Below are 19,117 nucleotides of genomic sequence, written 5' to 3' on the forward strand. Positions count from 1 at the left end.
TATAAGGTGGTATCTCATTGTGGTTTTGATTTGAATTTCCTTGATGGCTAATGATGTTGAACATTTTTTCATGTGTCTGTTAGCCATTTGTATGTCTTCATTGGAAAAGTGTTCGTGTCTTCTGTCCATTTTTTGACTTATTTGTTTTTTGGGTGTTGAGTTTGAGAAGTTCTTTATAGATCGTGAATACCAGCCCTTTATCTGTAATGTCATTTGCAAATATTTCGTGGGTTGCCTCTTTGTTTTGTTGACTGTTTCCTTTGCTGTGCAGAAGCTTTTTATCTTGATGAAGTCCCAACAGTTCATTTTTGCTTTTGTTTCCCTTGCCTTTGGGGACTTGTCTTGAAAGAAGTTGCTGTGGCCAATATTGAAGACGTTACTGCCTATGCTCTCCTGTAGGATGGATTCCTGTCTCACATTGAGGTCTTTCATCCATTTAGAGTTTATCTTTGTGTATGGTGTGAGAGAACGGTCCAGTTTCATTCCTCTGCATGTGGCTGTCCAATTTTCCCGGCACCATTTATTGAGGAGATTGTCTTTTTTCCATTGGATATTTTTTCCTGTCTTGTCAAAGATCAGTTGACCATAGAGTTGAGGGTCCATATGTGAGTTCTCTATTCTGTTCCACTGATCTATGTGTCTGTTTTTGTGCCAGTACCATGCTGTCTTGGTGATCACAGCTTTGTAATATAACTTGAAATCAGGCAACGTGATGACCCCAGCTTTGTTTTTCTTTTTCAACATTTCCTTAGTGATTCGGGGTCTTTTCTGGTTCCATACAAATTTTAGGATTGAAAGATCTGGAACAAAAAATCCTAAAGACAAATTTTTTAAAATGAAGCTGTCTATAGGGTTCTGAGCTATCTGGAAGATATTCGAAGACTTTTTAAAAATTAATTGATGTCCCACTGCTGTCTTCCTAACTTAAATAAGATGAGAGTCTAATGCAACTATAATTATAGTTCTCTTTTTCCTTTGTAGTTTTGAATTTGGAAGTTAATACAACCATAGGAAATATCTGACATACATTGTATAACATTTTAAAATAATACTTTTATTGAAAATCAAACAGTTGAATGAACAGATTGATGACTTGATTACATAAATTCAACACTTCCAATGAATGCATGTCAGTTTCTATAGAAAATTACCTTACGGCAATTGGAGCAAGAAAAAATGCCTTCTATTTAACTGAAATATATAATAAGTTAAAACTTACAGCACAGAAGATGAATTTTTACAATTATTGCCTCTACAGTTTGCTGCTGAAGAATTCATTAAAGGAGATAAACTTTAATGCATGTCTTTGTATAAACCTCAGTTCTGTTAAATTCATTGCTGATACTACCATTAGGAAAGGAGGAAGGTCTGTTACTTTCACACTGATTACTGGAAAACGAAGTAACTTGAGAGAATTTTCTAGAAGAAGGTAGGGAAAACAGTCTGGACTACTGTGTTCCCCAGGCTTATTTCACTTCTAATAATGAAACTGTGGAGAGAATCTTCAATATTTTTAAAGCAAAAATATGATAACACATCATGTCATCTGCAAAGAGTGAGAGTTTGACTTCTTCTTGCCAATTTGAATGCCTTTTATTTCTTTTAGTTGTCTGATTGCTGAGGCTAGGACAACCACATGCAGAAGAATGAAACTGGACCATTTTCTTACACCATATACAAAGATAAACTCTAAATGGATGAAAGACCTCAGTGTGAGACAGGAATCCACCAAAATCCTAGAGGAGAACACAGGCAGCAATCTCTTCAACCTTGGCTGCAGCAACTTCTTACTAGACACGTCTCCAAGGTAAGGGAAACAAAAGCAAAAATGAACTACTGGGACTTCATCAAGATAAAAAGTTTCCGCACAGTTAAGGAAAGAGTTGACAAAACTAAAAGGCAACCTACGGAATGGAGGAAGATATTTGCAAATGACATATCAGATAAAGGACTGGTATCCAAGATCTATGAAAAACTTACTTAACACCCAAAGAACAAATAATTCAGTCAAGAAATGGGCAGAAGACATGAATAGACATTTCTCCAAAGAAGACCTACAAATGGCTAACGGACACATGAAAAAATGCTCCACATCACTCGGCATCGGGGAAATACAAATCAAAACCACAATGAGATACCACCTCACACCTGTCAGAATGGCTAAAATTAACAAGACAGGAAACAACAAATGCTGGCAGGACGTGGAGAAAGAGGAACCCTCTTACACTGTTGTTGGGAATGCAAGCTGGTACAGCCACTCTGGAAAATGGTATGGATGCGGCTCGAAAAGTTAAAAATAGAGCTACCCTATGACCCAGCAATTGCATTACTAGGTATTTACCCCAAAGATACAAATGTATTGATCCGAAGGGGCACATGCAACCCAATGTTTATAGCAGTAATGTCCACAATAGCCAAACTGTGGAAAGAGCCTAGATGTCCATTGACAGATGAATGGATAAAGAAGATGTGGTATATATATATATATATATATATATATATATATATATATACCATGAAATATTACTCAGCCATCAGAAAGGATGAATACTTACCATTTACATCGACATGGGTGGAACTGGAGGGTATTATGCTGAGCAAAATAAGTCAATCAGAGAAAGACAATTATCATATGGTTTCATTCATATGTGGAATATAAGAAACAGCACAGATGATCATAAGGGGAAGGGAGGGAAAACTGAATGGGAAGTCATCAGAGACGGAGAAAAACCATGAGAGACTCTTAAGTATAGGAAACAAATTGAGGGTAGCTGGAGGGGAGGTGGGTGAGGTGATGGGGTAACTGGGAGATGGGCATTAAGGAGGGCACGTGATATGATGAGCACTGGGTGTTATACTCGACTGATAAATTATGAACACTACATCTGAAAAAAATGTGATAACAAACAAGTTAATGACCCTCTTGTTGTCATTAGTTTCTAAAGGCCAGCCTCAGATGACCCCGCAGAGCAACCAGAATTTGTTGCATAGCTTATTGAGGAACTCTGAGTTCTTCCATCTTTTGAGAAGGGACAGGGAGGTGGGCACAGCACAGGAACTATGAGCGGTGGGCAGAAGAGGAGGTAAGGAGAAGAGGGGGCATTTCATGAGAGTCCTCAGGTGTTGGCAACTTTGTCCAGCCAGCTCCCTGGGAGGGTGGGTCTCCTCCCACCTTGGCCGGGTGCCCTAGATGCAGAGTCCTCCTGGAGAGGGGCTGAATCATCCAGCCTCTGAATTGTGGCATTTCCTCTCCAGTCCCACTCCCAGAAGCCCTGTCCCCGCCAAAGCGTCTCTTAGTGGCACCCTGGGGTTTTGCAGAAGAAACAAGTCTGATTCTGAAGGTAGCGGCTTCAGTTATGTAGCAAAGAGTGGAAAGGAAACAGAAGGAAAGCAGCACAGCTAGAGAACGTGGAGCTGTGCAGCGAGCCTCGGTCCAAGACCTGGCTTGGCCACTTTCCAGCTGTGTGAACTTGGGCAGATGACTTTACCTCTTTTTTTTTTTTTGGCCTCAGTTTCTTCATTTATAAAATGATAGTAGTAAGAGTACTCACTCAAAGGGTGGCTGAGAGGATTACATGTGAAATTCTTAAAACAATTCCTTGGATACAGTAAGTGCTCATTAAATGCTTACTATTATGATGTCAGCATTTACGTGGAGAAACTGACCAATGGCAAAAAGCCATGTGTAAATGTCTGATGGCATGAAGGATTCGGTAAATGCAGCCAGAGTGTCCAAATACTCAGAAAAAAAGATAAACTCAGGAACTTGAATGGGACGTTTCCAGCATTTATGGAAAGCATAGTAATCAAAAACAATAAAATCCATCAAAAAAGTCTTATGAGACAGGATGACATTTTAAGGGTTAGGAGGTAAAAAGCAGCAAACAAATTTCTCCCTGGACAGGAATTTGATTTTTTTTTTTCTGCTTAAATAAGCTAGGGTAAAATCCCTAATGTTTCCAAATAGCATTAGATCTTATTCCATTTTGGCTCAAAACCAGTGACCCGAGTAGGGATGGGGCAGAAGCGACGATCTTAGACAGGACTAGGTCCGCCATCACTGTTGCTGGCCCTATGCACCTGGAAGGCGCGTTGGCCCCACCTCCAACACCGCACCTGACTCCCACCCTTCTTCTACTCCATGCTCCCGCCTTAGTGGGTCCACCCTCACCCACTCTACCTGCCCTGTTCCCCCTCTGCTTCCAGCCTATGCTGCATTCTGCACACGGAAGCCCAGGAGAGCTCTAAAAATGCAATGTAGAACACGTTACTCCCCCATGTCGTCTTATTTTATTTTCCCTCCCCTCCCCTATGATTATCTGTTTTGTTTCTTAAATTCCACGTATGAGTGAAATCGTATGATAATTGTCTTTCTCTGACTGACTTATTTCACTTAGCATAATACCCTCTAGAGACAAACCAGAAGAGACTCTTAACTCTAGGAAACACACTGAGAGTAGCTGGAGCGGAAGTAGGGGGGGATAGGGTAACTGGGTGATGGGTATTAAGGAGGGCACTTGATGTGATGAGCACTGGGTGTTACATGCAACTGATGAATCACTAAATTCTACCTCTGAAACTACACTATATTAATAATACATGTTATAAGATATTTTATAATACACTAGATGTTAATTAATTGAATTTAAAAAAAAAGAACACATTACTCCCCTACTTAAAACCTCCCAACAATTTCCTTAAAGCACTTAAAATCCTAACTCCACCCCATGACTTCTAGCCCTCTAGGCTGTTTCCTGACTCTCCCTCTTCCTCGCTGAGATCTAGCCATACTGATCTCCTTTGTTTCCTGAACTGTCAACCCTTTTCCAACCTCAGGGCTTCTACCTGGCTTTCTGTCTTCCTGATTTTTGTACTGCTTTGACACTGACGTGTTAGCTCAGATGCCACCACGTCAGAGAGAACACCTCTTGTGATCCTATTCAAAGCAGCCCTCATCAGACGTCATTCCCTTTACCTCACTTGATCTAAGCACTAACCAACTTACTGGATTTTACTTACTGATTTCTTAATGTGGATATCTGTTTCCTCTCACAGGACTATAAATTCCATTCCAGCAGGAACTTTATCATTCTCTCTCCAGGTCACGTAACAGCCTCTGGCCGTAGCAGACCCTCTGTCAAAGTTGAGTGAATAAAAACTGCCAACGTCCATGATGCTTGGCTACCAGGAGGGCTTTGTCCACCCTACTCTTTGCAACGTCCTTCACAATTTCTTATCTTCTAATTCTGCAATCTTAACACTGTAGAAAAGTACAACGGTACATCACTCCCCTTCTCCCTTGCCCTCCAAATCTAGTATAAAAACTTGGTTGTTTTTTTTTAAAAGATTTTTTTATTTGAGAGAGACACAGACAGAGAGGAGAGCACAAGCAGGGTGAGGGGCAGAGGGAGAAGCAGACTCCCCGCTAAGCAGGGAGCCCAATGTGGGGCTGGATGCCCGGACTCCGGGGTCATGACCTGAGCCGAAGGCAGACGCTTAACCGACTAGGCCACCCAATGCTTTCTGGCATTAATACAACCTTCCAAGTCTCAGACTTAATTAGACCCTGGATTATTATTCTCAGATTGATTCCACAACCATTTTCTGTATCCTAGGTTCTTCTACCTTTGGGTGACTTGTAATTGTCTCTTTCCAAACTAAAATTCATGACTTACCTAACATACCCTGGGGCTGGTAGTCTCTTGTATCCCAAATGACTTCTCGGGCTGAGAGGGTTTTGCACAACCTAGTTAGCTCTTGGCCATTTCACTCTGTAAAGTCTATCCAATGACAATCCCCGGAGAATACTGCTGTAATTACATTTTTAATAAGGGTGTGAACAAGAATGGAATTAATTGGCTTTGAAATGGCTGAGAGAGGAAAGCAAGTGTTGCTAAAGATGAACATAGCAATTGGGAAATTTAATGCATGGGTGGCAGAGAAGCTTAACCTTTATCTTTCAATCTCATACTTATCGAGCTTCTGGCAATCTGATCTCCAAATGGCACTTACAGAAATTTTTGTCATGAGGCTATGCAGGGCATTCTGAGTTTGGAGTTAGTTTAGATAAGTAGAAAACTTAATATTATGCTAGAAACCATGGTGCCCAAAGAGGAAAATGACAACAAAAATATGGTTTGGATGATTTTCTGGGGTCATGTGATCTAAAACAAAACAAAAGGAGAAATACAAATAAGTAATTAAGATTTTGATCTTAGCTGAGCAGTAAGATCAGCTCGTACCGAAGCACATTATAATCACCAGGAGAATTGTAAATAAATGCAGATATCCAGGCTCCGTTCCCAGAATCTTGATTCAGTGGGTCAGTGGGTGGGGCCTGGGCATGTGTATTCTTAAAGCTCCTGAGATGACTGTCATGAGCAATTGGTGTTGAGGATTACGGTTTCAGAGACTTGCTTTTTGCTATAACAGAAGATCCTGGAAATTGTTCTTAAATCAGTAATGGACTTAGAGACAGAGAAAGAGGAAATAACCCATTTGGGAATGGTGCAAAATTAACTGATCTTCTTGTTCTAAAGAGTCTAGTGCCCAGACTCTAGCTTTTTTCCACTACCTTTCATGAAGATCTCCCGGCCTCACCATTGCCAAGAAATCCAGAAGTTCCCCAAACACACAAAGAATTCCCTAAAAATGCAGCTGCAAAAATTGCTGGGCTTTCTTCTCTTCTTTTCAGGTGTGTAACAAAAATCTGTATCTTTTAGTGAACAGGAGCTTCAGAGAGGAATTAGAATAGCCCCAAAGTTCTGGGGTTAAGGAGCCTTCGCTTCACAGAGGTAGGGCTGGAGGAGCTGTAAAAGGCATGGCCAAACTTTCACTTGAATAGGAACTCCTAGATCGTAGGGTTGGGCCTCCTGGGACTGCTGTGGCTGCCTCTGCCCTGCTGACACTCATCATCACAGCGCTGCAGCTCAGGCCAACTTGTCATTTTTCACCTACTGATCTATAACACTGATTCATTCATTGAAGAAATAACATTGCCGGGACAGAGTATTCTAAATCAACAGGAGACTGGGCTGACTCGCTTTGGGAGCCAAATAAGATATGGGGAATGCAGTGGATGAGAATTCTCATTTCACCTCGTTGCCAGTTAGCCTCAAGGCCCAAGGCAAGTAATTAAACTTTATTTCCCAATTTGTCAAGTTGGAGAGGTGAGGGAAGTTTACAGATTACTGTAAAATAGCTACTGTGGGCACAAATGGGCATGATAATAAAGCCCTTCCCAAAGATTACACCAAGCCTGGTGGATACGAGCAACTGTGAGATACCAACTGCCCCACACTTAGCTAGGACTTGACTACAGGACACTGAAAGCACACACAGAGTAAGGAAACAGGCAGTTAGTTACAACTTTTAGCCATACCCAAGTGGACAGGGTCACTATGAACAACAATTATCTATGAATTAAAAAGACTACATAGAAATATACATGTATAGGGGTGTCTAGATGGCTCAGTTGGTTAAGCATCCAACTCTTGATCTCAGCTCAGGTCTTGATCTCCAGGTCATGAGGTCAAGCCCCGTGATGGGCTCCATGTTAGGTGTGGAGCCTACTTAAAAAGAAAAAAAAAAAAAAGAAATATACGTGTATATCAAATTTCTATAAAGACCACAATTCTTGATTGTCCATTTAATCCCCTTTCAAATATTACCCCTTAAATTTACCTTCCCATGATTATGATCTAAAAACCTTGTGTTTTTTGCTCAGTGATTTTCAACTCTGACTCACAATATTCATTTTAGAATATTCTGGAGAATTAAAAAAAACAGCAACAACAATACCGATACCCCGTCCCTACTCCTAAACTGATTAAATGAAAACTGTGGGGGTGGGGTTGAGGGATCAGTATGTTGTAAAAGTTTCCCCGGTGATGATGCCAATCATTCCTTTTCACAACACCAAACCCTCTCAGCACATTCCTATTGTTGTGGGACTACGTGCATGTTTCCTTACTGGAAATGCCCTCTCTCCCCATCTCCATTTGTCCTTAGCCTCATTTTACACCCTTTGATGTCCATCTTGTACCTTGTCTTTCTCGGGCACACTGCCCTCTGGAATCTCCAAACTCTGTTTCATTCACCTAACACTTGGAGAATATTATCTGACATTGCTCCTGGTGTTTTTATGTTTATGCCCATCTTCTCAACAAGATAATGTGCTCCTCCAGAGCAAAGCCCTCAGTTTTGTTCTGTTATTTTCCTTCTGGAGTCTGGCACAGACTTCTTGACTTAAAAGATGCTGAAGGATACGGTTGCTGTTGATGTAGATATACTAAAATTCACTTGGGCTCAGCTTCTCACTGTCATTTCCCCCTCAGATGTAGATTTCAAGTGAAAATGAACAAACACTATTTGCATATCTGAAACAACATCTCTTCTTTTTTTTTTTTTTTTTAAGATCTTATTTATTTATTTATTTATCAGAGAGAGAGAGAGAGAGCACAACAGGGGAAGCAGTAGGCAGAGGGAGAAGCAGGCTCCCGGCTAAGCAAGGCGCCTGACGCGGGACTCGATCCCAGGACCCTGGGATCATGATCTGAGCCGAAGGCAGACGCCTAACAAACTGAACCACCTAGGTGTCCCAGAACATCTCCTATAGTGTTTTGCTCAAGCTACAGAAAGGAAACTCTTTCCCATGGATGAATGTCTATAGTCCTCAGGTCATCAGTGACACCCAGCCAACATTTGTATAGCATGTTTCTTCATGAGCGTTTTATGTGGCATTATCTCATCAGCTCTGAACTTGCTACAGGATTGCTGGGGGAAGCAGGGTGAGGGTTACACAAACCAGTAGACGAAGTAGAATCCAGGCCTCCAATATCCCAGGTCAGAGGCTTTCTGTAACAACTTCAGAATCAGACTGCTTTCCCTTTGGAATACATGAAATTATAGGAACAAATCATATCTTTACTTTGGTGATGTGATATTCAAGGGCCACTTTAGCTAGCGGACAAAAGAAATCAAAATGACCCTCTGTGATATTCTTGGAGCAGTCCTTCTGGAAACTGGGACTTCATATTGTTCAGGCTGTTTTAAGCAAAAGGAAGAGAGGAAGAAACATCATCCCAATGAGATGTCTTATTTGATGGGCTTTGCACACAGACATGAAGGCCTAGCTGTCTCCTAATCTAATTTTATGAAGTGCCAGAATGACAGAGACATTGTCCTGGGAAGTGACTTTAAGGTAAATCTAATTTTAGATTCAAAATGACGCTTTGGTCTTAGGATGTTCGAAAACTTCTTGAGATTTGCCTTATGGGTAAGACTTGAGAAGTCTGAGCCAAGAATAAAGATGAAATTATGTTAGGAAGAAGGGAGAAAAGTTTCCTATCATATATTTGTCACCCATTAGTCTATACCAGTTTTGTTAAATGCAATTATGATGCAAGTCATATATGCAATTTGAGCTTTCCTATTAATCGCATTAAAAAATTAAAAGGAGGGGGGCGCCTGGGTGGCACAGCAGTTAAGCATCTGCCTTTGGCTCAGGGCGTGATCCCGGCGTTATGGAATCAAGCCCCATATCAGGCTCCTCCACTATGAGCCTGCTTCTTCCTCTCCCACTCCCCCTGCTTGTGTTCCCTCTCTCGCTGGCTGTCTCCATCTCTGTCGAATAAATAAATAAAAAATCTTTAAAAAAAATAAAATTAAAAGGAGGGACACCTGGGTGGCTCAGTCGGTTAAGCATCTGCCTTCAGCTCGGGTCTGATTCCAGGGTTCTGGGATCAAGTCCCGTATCAGGGTCCCTGCTCAGCGGGGAGTCTGCTTCTCCCTCTGCCCCCTCCCTTCCTGCTCTCTCTCTCTCTCAAATAAGTAAATAAAATCTTAAAAAAAAATTAAAAGGAAGCAGATGAAATTAATTTTAATAGTACATTTCATCTAAACCAATGCATCCAAAATATTACCATTCTAACATATGATTAGTATAAAAATTAATGAGGTGGGTTTTTTTGTTTTTTTGTTTTTGTTTTTGGCTCTAGGTCTTTGAAATCTAGCGTATATTTTTACACTTACAGCACATCTCAGTTTGGACTAATCACATTTCAAGTACCCAGTCCTCACACGTGGCTAGAGCTGATGTGCTGCACGGAGCAAGTTTAGACACGCTCACTGGAATTTGGGGCACGAGATACAAATCGCCTGTCAGCATTTAGTCACCTAATATACTTTTGACACTCTCCTTCTGTTAGCTCCTTGCTATCTTCCGGGAGAGATTATTTCAAAGGCCACATGCTATGTTAGCAAAAAGTTTTCGGCTTTGGAGCAAAACAGACCACGGGATTCGAAGACCAGCTCTGTGACCTCATGCTAGCTGCTTCCCTTCTGTGAATCTTGGTTTCCTCCACTATCAAATCAAGACAAAAACAGCAAACTCACCAGGTGGTTGGGGAGGTTAAATAAGATAGGAGATAAGTCCACAGCACAGCCGAGAAGAAAGAGTATGACGGGCAGTCAGTCAAGAACTTCCCCTCCGTAAAACTCGAATTGATTTCCAAGGTGCCATCTCATTATATTTGAGGCTCTACTGGTCCATTTATTCCGCTCCCAGCTCTTTCCCTGGGGGTTTTTCTGCGAAGGCAGTCTGTCCCCAGGCCTTCTTCAGGCTGGCTCCCTCTTTTTACGCAGGTTTAAGTGCAAGAGTGACCTCTTTGCGGAAATCTCGGCTGCTGTATTTCCAGTTGCCTCCAAGCCCGGTTACTCTTGAGCCCCCAGCCGCTCTTCGCTTTCTTCATAGCATTTCTCAGTATCTGAAATGATCTTATTTTTGCATTTGCTCACCTGCCTCCTATCCGTCCCTCTCTCTAGCATAGAAGCTCCGCAGGAGCCGGGACCTTGTCTGCCTTACACAGAGCTCTGCAAGTGTTTGTTAAATGAATAAACGAATGAATAAATGCTTCACGCAGGGAGGTAACTGTAAATGGTGTCCTGATTCTCAAGGCTGTGGAGAGCGAACATTCAGAGCTCTTCTGAACCTAAAAGAGTTGCAGGAAGTGAGTGGCTCAGAGCCAGCCTTGCCTGCCGAGGCCTGGTGTTGCCTAACTCACTTCTCCCAGCTGGATCTGGAAAGCGTTGAGAAGATCATTCTTCACAGGCCATTTCATTGTCGCTGCCTGTTAAAAGGTATCGCATGCAACGTGTATGTTCACACCACTTAAATCATCTAGAAGATTTGCTTATTCCTGCTCTAAATGTTCTGAAGAAGAAGAACTGGGTTGGGACCCCCTGGGCATGAGGCAACCCTCTGATGCCAGCGAGCTGGGCGGCACCAGGCAGTGTGAAAAAAGTGAGCGTCGAAGTCGGACAGACCTGGGCTGGGATCCTGGTTCTGCCTTTCAGCAGCTCTGCAGACTGGACAAATTATGTAAATTTGTTAAAGTCTCAATTTATCTGTAAAGCTTTAAATGATAATTCATACCCTGCAGTGTTGCTATGAGAATCAATTGAGGTCACGTAGCAAAGTGCTTAGTCCGTCTCGAAAGCTCAGTGAAAAGGAGGTCCCAGGGTTGTCGTCTTTGCATGCAAGAATGCCTTGCCGGAAAACTGACCAATCTTTGGAATGGCTACTTTGAAGGTATCCAATTTCCTTTTAGGATTCTGGTATCTCTTTCCCACATCTCCACGTCATCCAGCTTCTCGAAACTGAGGGGCCAGTACCAAAGAGAGACACAGAGAGAAGTGGAGAGATACAGAGAGACGGGATAAGCTCAATTGGCTATATCTGTGCCTCACTTTGAACGATGACAGTGGGGACAATTCTCTTTACAGAGACAGTTTCTAGGGTTTCTGGAAATGGATGAAACCATGAGACCTCGCCAGTGTCCACGCAGGGGTATTTGTCACTACAAGCAGAGAGCTAGCGAGTCCATGTTCGAGATTATGGGCCAAAAGAGAATAGGGAGGAAGGGTCGAGAATCCTTGTCAGTCTGGGCACATTTTATTTGCTGGCAACACAGACTGCTCCGCTTGATAAAGGGGAAGCAGTAAAGCCAACTCTGTATTTCGAATCCACCCCTCATCTTTGACACTAATTAGACCAGAATTGACTTTACTCATTCTTTTGCTGACACAAGCCCCGTGGAAGAGTAAACTGCTCTAAAAAAAGCATGAAACTATTTAACACTTACTTATAACCTCACAATAATATTAATAATACCAGTTTACTACGGACTAGAAACCAGCCATTTCCATTTCTCATTTTCCTTTTTTTTTTTTTTTAAAGATTTTATTTATTTATTTGTTAGAGACAGCCAGCGAGAGAGGGAACACAGGCAGGGGGAGTGGGAGAGGAAGAAGCAGGCTCACAGCGGAGGAGCCTGATGTGGGGTTCGATCCCAGAACGCCGGGATCACTCCCTGAGCCGAAGGCAGACGCTTAACGACTGAGCCACCCAGGCGCCCCTCCATTTCTCATTTTCCTAACAACTGTGCAAGAAAGGCAGTATTGCTCCCCATTTTACAAACAGGGAAAGTGAGGCTTGGAGTACTTCAGTGACTTGTTCAAGTGTGGGAGCTGAGATTTGAAGCCCAGTCTGTTGGGTTCCAAAGCTCCAGGTGTCCTCTGCTGTACCCTGCCAGCATTGCCAATGGAAGCCTCAGGTCCCATAAGACAGGAGTCCCTAGTACTTTATTTTATTTATTATTTGTTATTTTTTCTTTTTTGGTGGGGGGAGAGGGAGAGGGAGAGAATCCATGCTGGGCATGGAGCCTGACACAATCAAGTCGGACGCTTAACCAACTGAGTCACCCAGGTGCCCCAGTAGGAATCCTTAGTACTTTAAAAGAAAAGTGCATAGGTCCAAAAGAGCATTATTACTACTCTTACTATGCACAGGGCAGCAAACAGCACTTCGTTTCGAAAAAAAGCTTCGGCTTCACTGTCTGACATCCAGCTGGGTGACCTGAAGAGTTGTCTTTGAGACCGTGACTTTCTACAGGTGGCCTTCGAGTGCTGTGTATAGGACTGAAAACTCCAGGGGTGAGGACCTCACCTTTGGAAAGTCATGAAAAGAGTTTGTGAGGAAGGTTCCCCCGGAGGCAGAGATTGGTGAAGCCTTTGGGAAACTGTATCCCAGGAGCTAGCTTACTCATGACAGGAGTGCTTGCTCCTTCAGCAGCATGGCTGACTCCAGACCCCCACGGAGGGCTGTAGATTACTTTCCTAGCCAGCCCAGCTGCCAGCAGAGGCTTAGGGAGGTGGTCTTGATACAAAAGGTCCTCAAAAGGAAGAAGAGGAATGTTTACCTGGGGTTCAGGCAGGGTTTTCAGGGAGTGTCCACAAATCTTGAGGGATTGCTTGCAAAACTTTAGGTAAGAACATTTTTCCCCCTTGGGAGAAGACTCTTAGCTAATTCTCAAAAGCACCCATGATTCCCAATTTTTAAGAACCACTAAAATTAAAGTTTTCATCTGCTTCTTCCTTACACTATTCAGCACATTTACCCCATATATATATAGTAAATGTATATATATATAGTAAATGTATATATATTATATATAAAATACACTATGTATATACATATACAACGTTTAATGATACATATATGGAATGATTAATTTCCCTAAATGTTGCAAAGAAAACCGAGGCCCAGAGAGGATGATTGCCTTGCCAGAGTTTGCACAGCCAGAGGCACCGCTAGGGATAGCAGCACTCCACTGACCAAGAAGCATGAGACTGGGCGGCGGGGGTGGGGGGAGGGGGATCTTTACCAGCCAACTTGATGAATGAAAACAAACGCATCTCTCCAGATTAATAGTACTATTTTGCAACGTTTTCAAGTGCAGTCACAGAAAACCCTGAATTGCTTGAGGGCGACGCGGGCTGTTTCCCCAGGATACAGGTAGAGGTCACTGCAAGGATATTTTCCTGCTGCCGGAGCCGGCACTCCCGCCCTGCTGTCCCCGCACGGCGCCCCGCTCCCCAGTTACCCGAGCGTGCCTGTCCGCCTCCCGAGTCCGCCGCTCCCAGCCGGCGGGCCCGCCCGCGGCTGCCTCCGGGGCTGAAAGGCCTCCCTCCCGCCCCCGCTCGGGGCTACGGCTCTGGCGGGAGCCTCGGACCTGCCCCAGCGCCCACTGCCCTCGCGGGGGAGCCCCGCCTTTCGGGCCGGCGCGGGTGACACCGAACTTTCCCCACCGGCTGCCCGGGAGTGTGCGCCGCCGGCGGGAGCCCGCGCGAGCCCGCGGCCATCACCTCACATGCCCGAGCCCCTTCCCGCTATTTTTTCTTTTTCAGTTTGACGTAAATGATTTACATTGTGAGAATCCCACGGTCACGCCGAAACTCCCTCTCCAGGGCGCATCCTTTAAAAAGACCAAGGTGTGCTGTTGTAAGGGGGAGGAGGCACTTTTAGTTTCTCTCCGAGGGGGCAGCAAGGCTGACTGCGGTCACAGCCCCGGCTTTCGCACCTGCGGCCGCTGCCAGGCAGCGCCTCTGTCGCCTACGGCTGGGTTCTGGTCCTTTCCTGGAGCCGTAGCCCTCGCCGTACCCGGGCCTCGAACCCTTAGTCCCCCGCGCCTAGCGCGCGCTGCCCTCGTGCCTCCCTGGCCTCGAACCCGCAGCCCTCGCGTCCGCCGCAGGCTCAGCCCGGCGGTGGCTACTCACTTTTGCCTGGGAGCAAAGTCTGCCATATCAGTCCGTGAGCACTTCCTGCAAAAGGACGTGGAGATCCATTGTGTGTAAAGCTGTTTCTCGAACAGCCGGTAAAATCCAGAGACAGGGAGAGGATCCAGTAAGACGGAAAGGCGGCGGGGGCGGGGGCGGGGGCGGGGTGGGGGAAGCCCAGAAGACGCGCGGCGCAGGATCCCAGCCTGGGCGCCACCGTCCCCAGCCCGGTGGCTCCGTGAGAAGCAGCTCAACTCGGTGCACTTGTTCCCCCTTTCTTCATTAGAGGAGGAGTCAGTGTTGCAACATTTATGTTCCTTGCTGGAGGCAAAACAGTGATTTTCTTCAGCATGCAAAATGTCCAGAGCCTGCCAGGTTTGCAAGGTGAGGGAGGTGCTGGGGGGAGCCAGAGCACAGCAAAGACGTGGAGAAGAAATACCTGATTATCCCAGATTGGTTTCGCAGGATCAGGGCCACACGTCTTCCACTGAGCCGGCCCCAGAAAATGCAGAGACAAAATAATCGTTAAGAACGGCTTAATAAATGGAATGACCTCAAAGATGGTATTCCTGCAGGCAGTCAAGACGTGGAGAGTCTCCGTGTCAAAAATCTTTCCTTATTTTTGAGTAACGGCAGCTTGACAATATTTGGCGGGGGCTCCAGGGAGTTGAATCTCCCCTTCCCTGACAAGAAGGAGGGGTCAGAGTGAAAGGGGCAGAAGAAAATAAACAGTCAGTGACCTAAGCAGGGTTTCGCTTTCTTTCGTGATACCCCAAAGCCCAAATTTCCAGGGTGCTGTGTGTTTCCTTTCCACCACACAAGTAGGGCCACCCTTTTCTTATTTTCTGCAAATGTAGAATTTATTTTTTCTAATAGGGTTTTTTTTTTAATTTGGTAATAACAAAACCATCCACAACCGCAGCCTTTTCTCTTGCAAAAAAAGGTACTGAAACAAATAGTAACTGCCTGAATCAATTAGCTATCCAACAATTACTAAGTTGCTCGTGTCTGTTTGATGCCACTGATTAATACTGCAGCTGATTGTTTCATAACCCAGAGCTAGTATCAAGGAGATATTATAAACAAAGCCTCTCTTGTTTCAAAAATAAAAGTTACTGAAACGCTGGGCTTTCCCGCCTTTGATGGCACTTTTACTCCACCCTGGAATCACTGGCAAATAATGTTTACTGGCAGCCACTCGCCAGGCCTCAGGAAGACGTTGAAAATCCCAGGATGCTTTGGCCATCCTTTTGGACTGGAAGCCCACCTCCATCACCTGATGCTTCCTGTTCAGTAACATGGCCAGAGACTCCATCTGGTTCTGTCCCTCTAGGGGGAGATGCATCTTTCATGCACGGCCTTCATCTGCTCCCTGTGATCCTCCAGGGACCTTTGCCTCCACTCATCATGGCCACACAAGTCGGCAAACCCTATTTATTTCCCAAACTGCTGGCTGACATGAAAACTTCAATGACAGAATATTTCTGTATGACCTTTGCAAGGCAAAGGATTACTCCGTTTTCTTGGACTTGTTCTAGTCAGACAGTTTTAATAGCTGGTGAAAAAGATAGCACTCTAGGTAAGTCCAGACTGTCAACTCTTGGAAGGTGGGGACCTCGCTCCTCAGCTTCCTTGACTCACTGGGATTTGAATGCCTTCAATCCGTGGTTCTCAACCTTGACTGCACACCAGCATCATCTGAGGAGTGTTTCAAAGCTACTGCTTCTGGGTGTCACTTGAAGAGCTGCTAACTGAGGAGGTTTAGGGTGAGGCCCTGATTCTCTGTTTCTCCAGAGACGCACAGGCAGAGTGGAACAGGGCTGCCTAATCCCTATTTGCACCCCGGCTTGCAACACTGCTTCTCATCCTTTGTGCTTTGGGTGGCATCCTCATCCTGGCCTCTCCGCAGCACCCTGCCTCCCTCCCTTCTTCCTCCCGAAGCTGCCATTCCTTGGTTCTCAGCCCCGGCCCTCCCCAGACCCTTTCTGTCCTGTCCATGACTTCTCTGGGTTTCCTTTTGCCCATGTCTCTCTTCTTTCTCCTTCTTCCTGGCTGGGAACAGTTTTGCCTTTGGTTCTTCATCTTTTTTCTTTGAGGACTATATTCCTTTCCAAAAATATATATAAAAAAAAGAAAGAAAGAAAGAAAGAAAAGAAAGAAAGAAAGAGAGAGAGAGAGAGAGAAAGAAAGAAAGAAAGAAAGAAAGAAAGAAAGAAAGAAAGAAAGAAAGAAAAATGCTAAAATACCAAGAGTGAAAAAAATCACTCACATCACAGCACTGTTAAAAAAAAATCTAGATCTATATCTATAAAGTCAGATATAACCTTCCCAAATCATACTCTCTCCTCCTTTCCTCTGATCTCATCTCTGGAGGTGACCGCCATGAACAGATTGGGGCATATCTATCCCTTTCCTACATGTATGTCGTCATGTCTCCATATGCACCTGCAAACATTTTTTAAACTAAAAATGTAACAATTTCTGTGATTTGTCTTTTTTAAGTTTAGTGCAGTTATAAATTCTAGGTTACTAGCTACAGACTTAACTCATTATTTTTGATGGCTGTCTAGTTTGTAATATATTCTACCATCCTTCCATTGTTAGATCTTTGGTAATTTCAGCTTTTTATTGTAAAAAGTGCTGCCATGATTATCTTTGCATGTACCTTAGGATAGACGTTTAGAAATGGCATTGTTGGGTCAGAGGGAATGAGAACTGAACTTTTGATAGATCACTGCCAAGTTGCTCTCCAAAATTGTTATAGAAGAAAATCCTAGAAGTGAGATTACTGAATCATAAGGTAGGTAAATATTCCCCAAATATTTAGCAACATACACTCTTACTAATATACACTCCTACCAACGATGTTTTCTCACATTCTTGGCACCACTGGGTTTTATCAATCTGACTTTTGCCAGTCGGGTAAGCAAAATATGGTGTCTTATTGTTCTAATTCACAGTCTCCTGACTTTTCGGGAGGTTGAGTCCATATGCTTATTATTTGAACTCTTTTTTTATGCTGTGGCTGTTCAATCCTATGCCTATTTTTCTTCTGGTATGTTTGTCTGTTTAAAAATTAATCTTTGAGGTCTCTGCTATTATACATATTAACACCTAGTAAAATCTATTGTAAACATTTCTCTGACCTATTTCCCTTGATTTTGTTTATGAACTATTTTACTGCACATAAGTTTTGAGTTTTCATCTCATCAAATCTGTCCATTATATTCTGGGTTAAGGCTCTGGATTTTCTCTATTGCTTCTTTGTTTCTACTACTGTTAACTTTTTAACAATAGCTTTTTAATTATCCTAGGAATTTAAAAATATTGTAAACATTATATTTATTACATTTTATATTTATAAATATTATAAATATGTTATAAATATCACATATATGAACTATATAATTAATATTCAATTATAATATATTTTAATTAAAATGTGACCAAGCAATTATTAACATATTAGTATATTAAATATTTATGCATATTACACACATTAAATACAATTATATATTTTTATTTATAAATATTATAAATATTAATTTTCTTCTGAATGCATAATCAATTATCCCATTTCCCTTTATAGAAAAATCCAGGATTTCTCCAATGATTTCTGATGTTAATATCATACATTACATTTACATGTATATTCATGTCTATTCTGGGCACTACTGTGTTTTGTTTGCATGCCAATAATGCATGATTTTGGTAACTGTCTTGTAAAAATAGCATATTATAATACCAATTAGTGCAAGTACTTTATCACAGTCTTTCTTTTTAAAATTTTCTTGATACATATGATGTATTTTTTCATAAACTTTTAGAATCAATTTGTTCAAATTAAAAAAATTTCTTTGGCATTACATTACATTTATTTATTAATTTGAAAAAAATATATAGTATTGAAGCATTAATTCTTCCACCCAGGAAACATACCTCTGTGTTTATTTCGGTCTTTTAAAAATATTCTTCATTTTTTTCTTCAGTCTTATAATGTCGTTTTACTCTCATTGCACAATAATTTACTTAATCATACCATCTTATGAACATTTCAGTTGTTCCCAAACTTTTACTGTTATAAATAATACTACAATGGACATGTCTGTGGAAAGAAAGTTTGCCTTTGGGGGATTTATTTCCTTAGCCTAAAATCCCAGTGAGACATAATTAAGTCAAAGGGCATGCACATTTTTATGGTCCTTGAGATATAAAAGCTTATCTCTTCTGATGGCTTTAACTGTTAATGTTCCCTCTGTCACAATCTACACCCAATCAGACACAAGTATTTTCTTCTCCCTTTCCACTATTAATGCTCCAGGTCATGCCTTCATCGCTTCATCGATTCTCACTTCTTCCCCTTCTGTAGCCCCCTGCTGGATGGCCTCCCTCTCACCAGCCTTGCCTGTGTGAAACCAAACGCTCCCATGCTGAATCTGATCAGATCACTCCCTGAACTGCACTACTGGGTATTTACCCCAAAGATACAGACGTAGTGAAG

General features: G+C 42.8%; 1 protein-coding gene across 1 annotated transcript in view; it reads right to left on the bottom strand.

The window, feature by feature from the left end:
- PRLR (prolactin receptor) overlaps positions 1–14,900 on the bottom strand; it is a 168,206-nt gene extending 153,306 nt beyond the window's left edge. The window contains exon 1 of the mRNA XM_026506792.4: positions 14,617–14,900. The gene's annotated coding sequence lies outside the window, so the exon portion shown is untranslated. The remainder of the gene's footprint in view (positions 1–14,616) is intronic.
- Positions 14,901–19,117: the final 4,217 nt, after the last annotated feature.

Source organism: Ursus arctos, unplaced genomic scaffold (genome assembly GCF_023065955.2).
Source record: "Ursus arctos isolate Adak ecotype North America unplaced genomic scaffold, UrsArc2.0 scaffold_15, whole genome shotgun sequence".
Classification (NCBI taxonomy): domain Eukaryota; kingdom Metazoa; phylum Chordata; class Mammalia; order Carnivora; family Ursidae; genus Ursus; species Ursus arctos.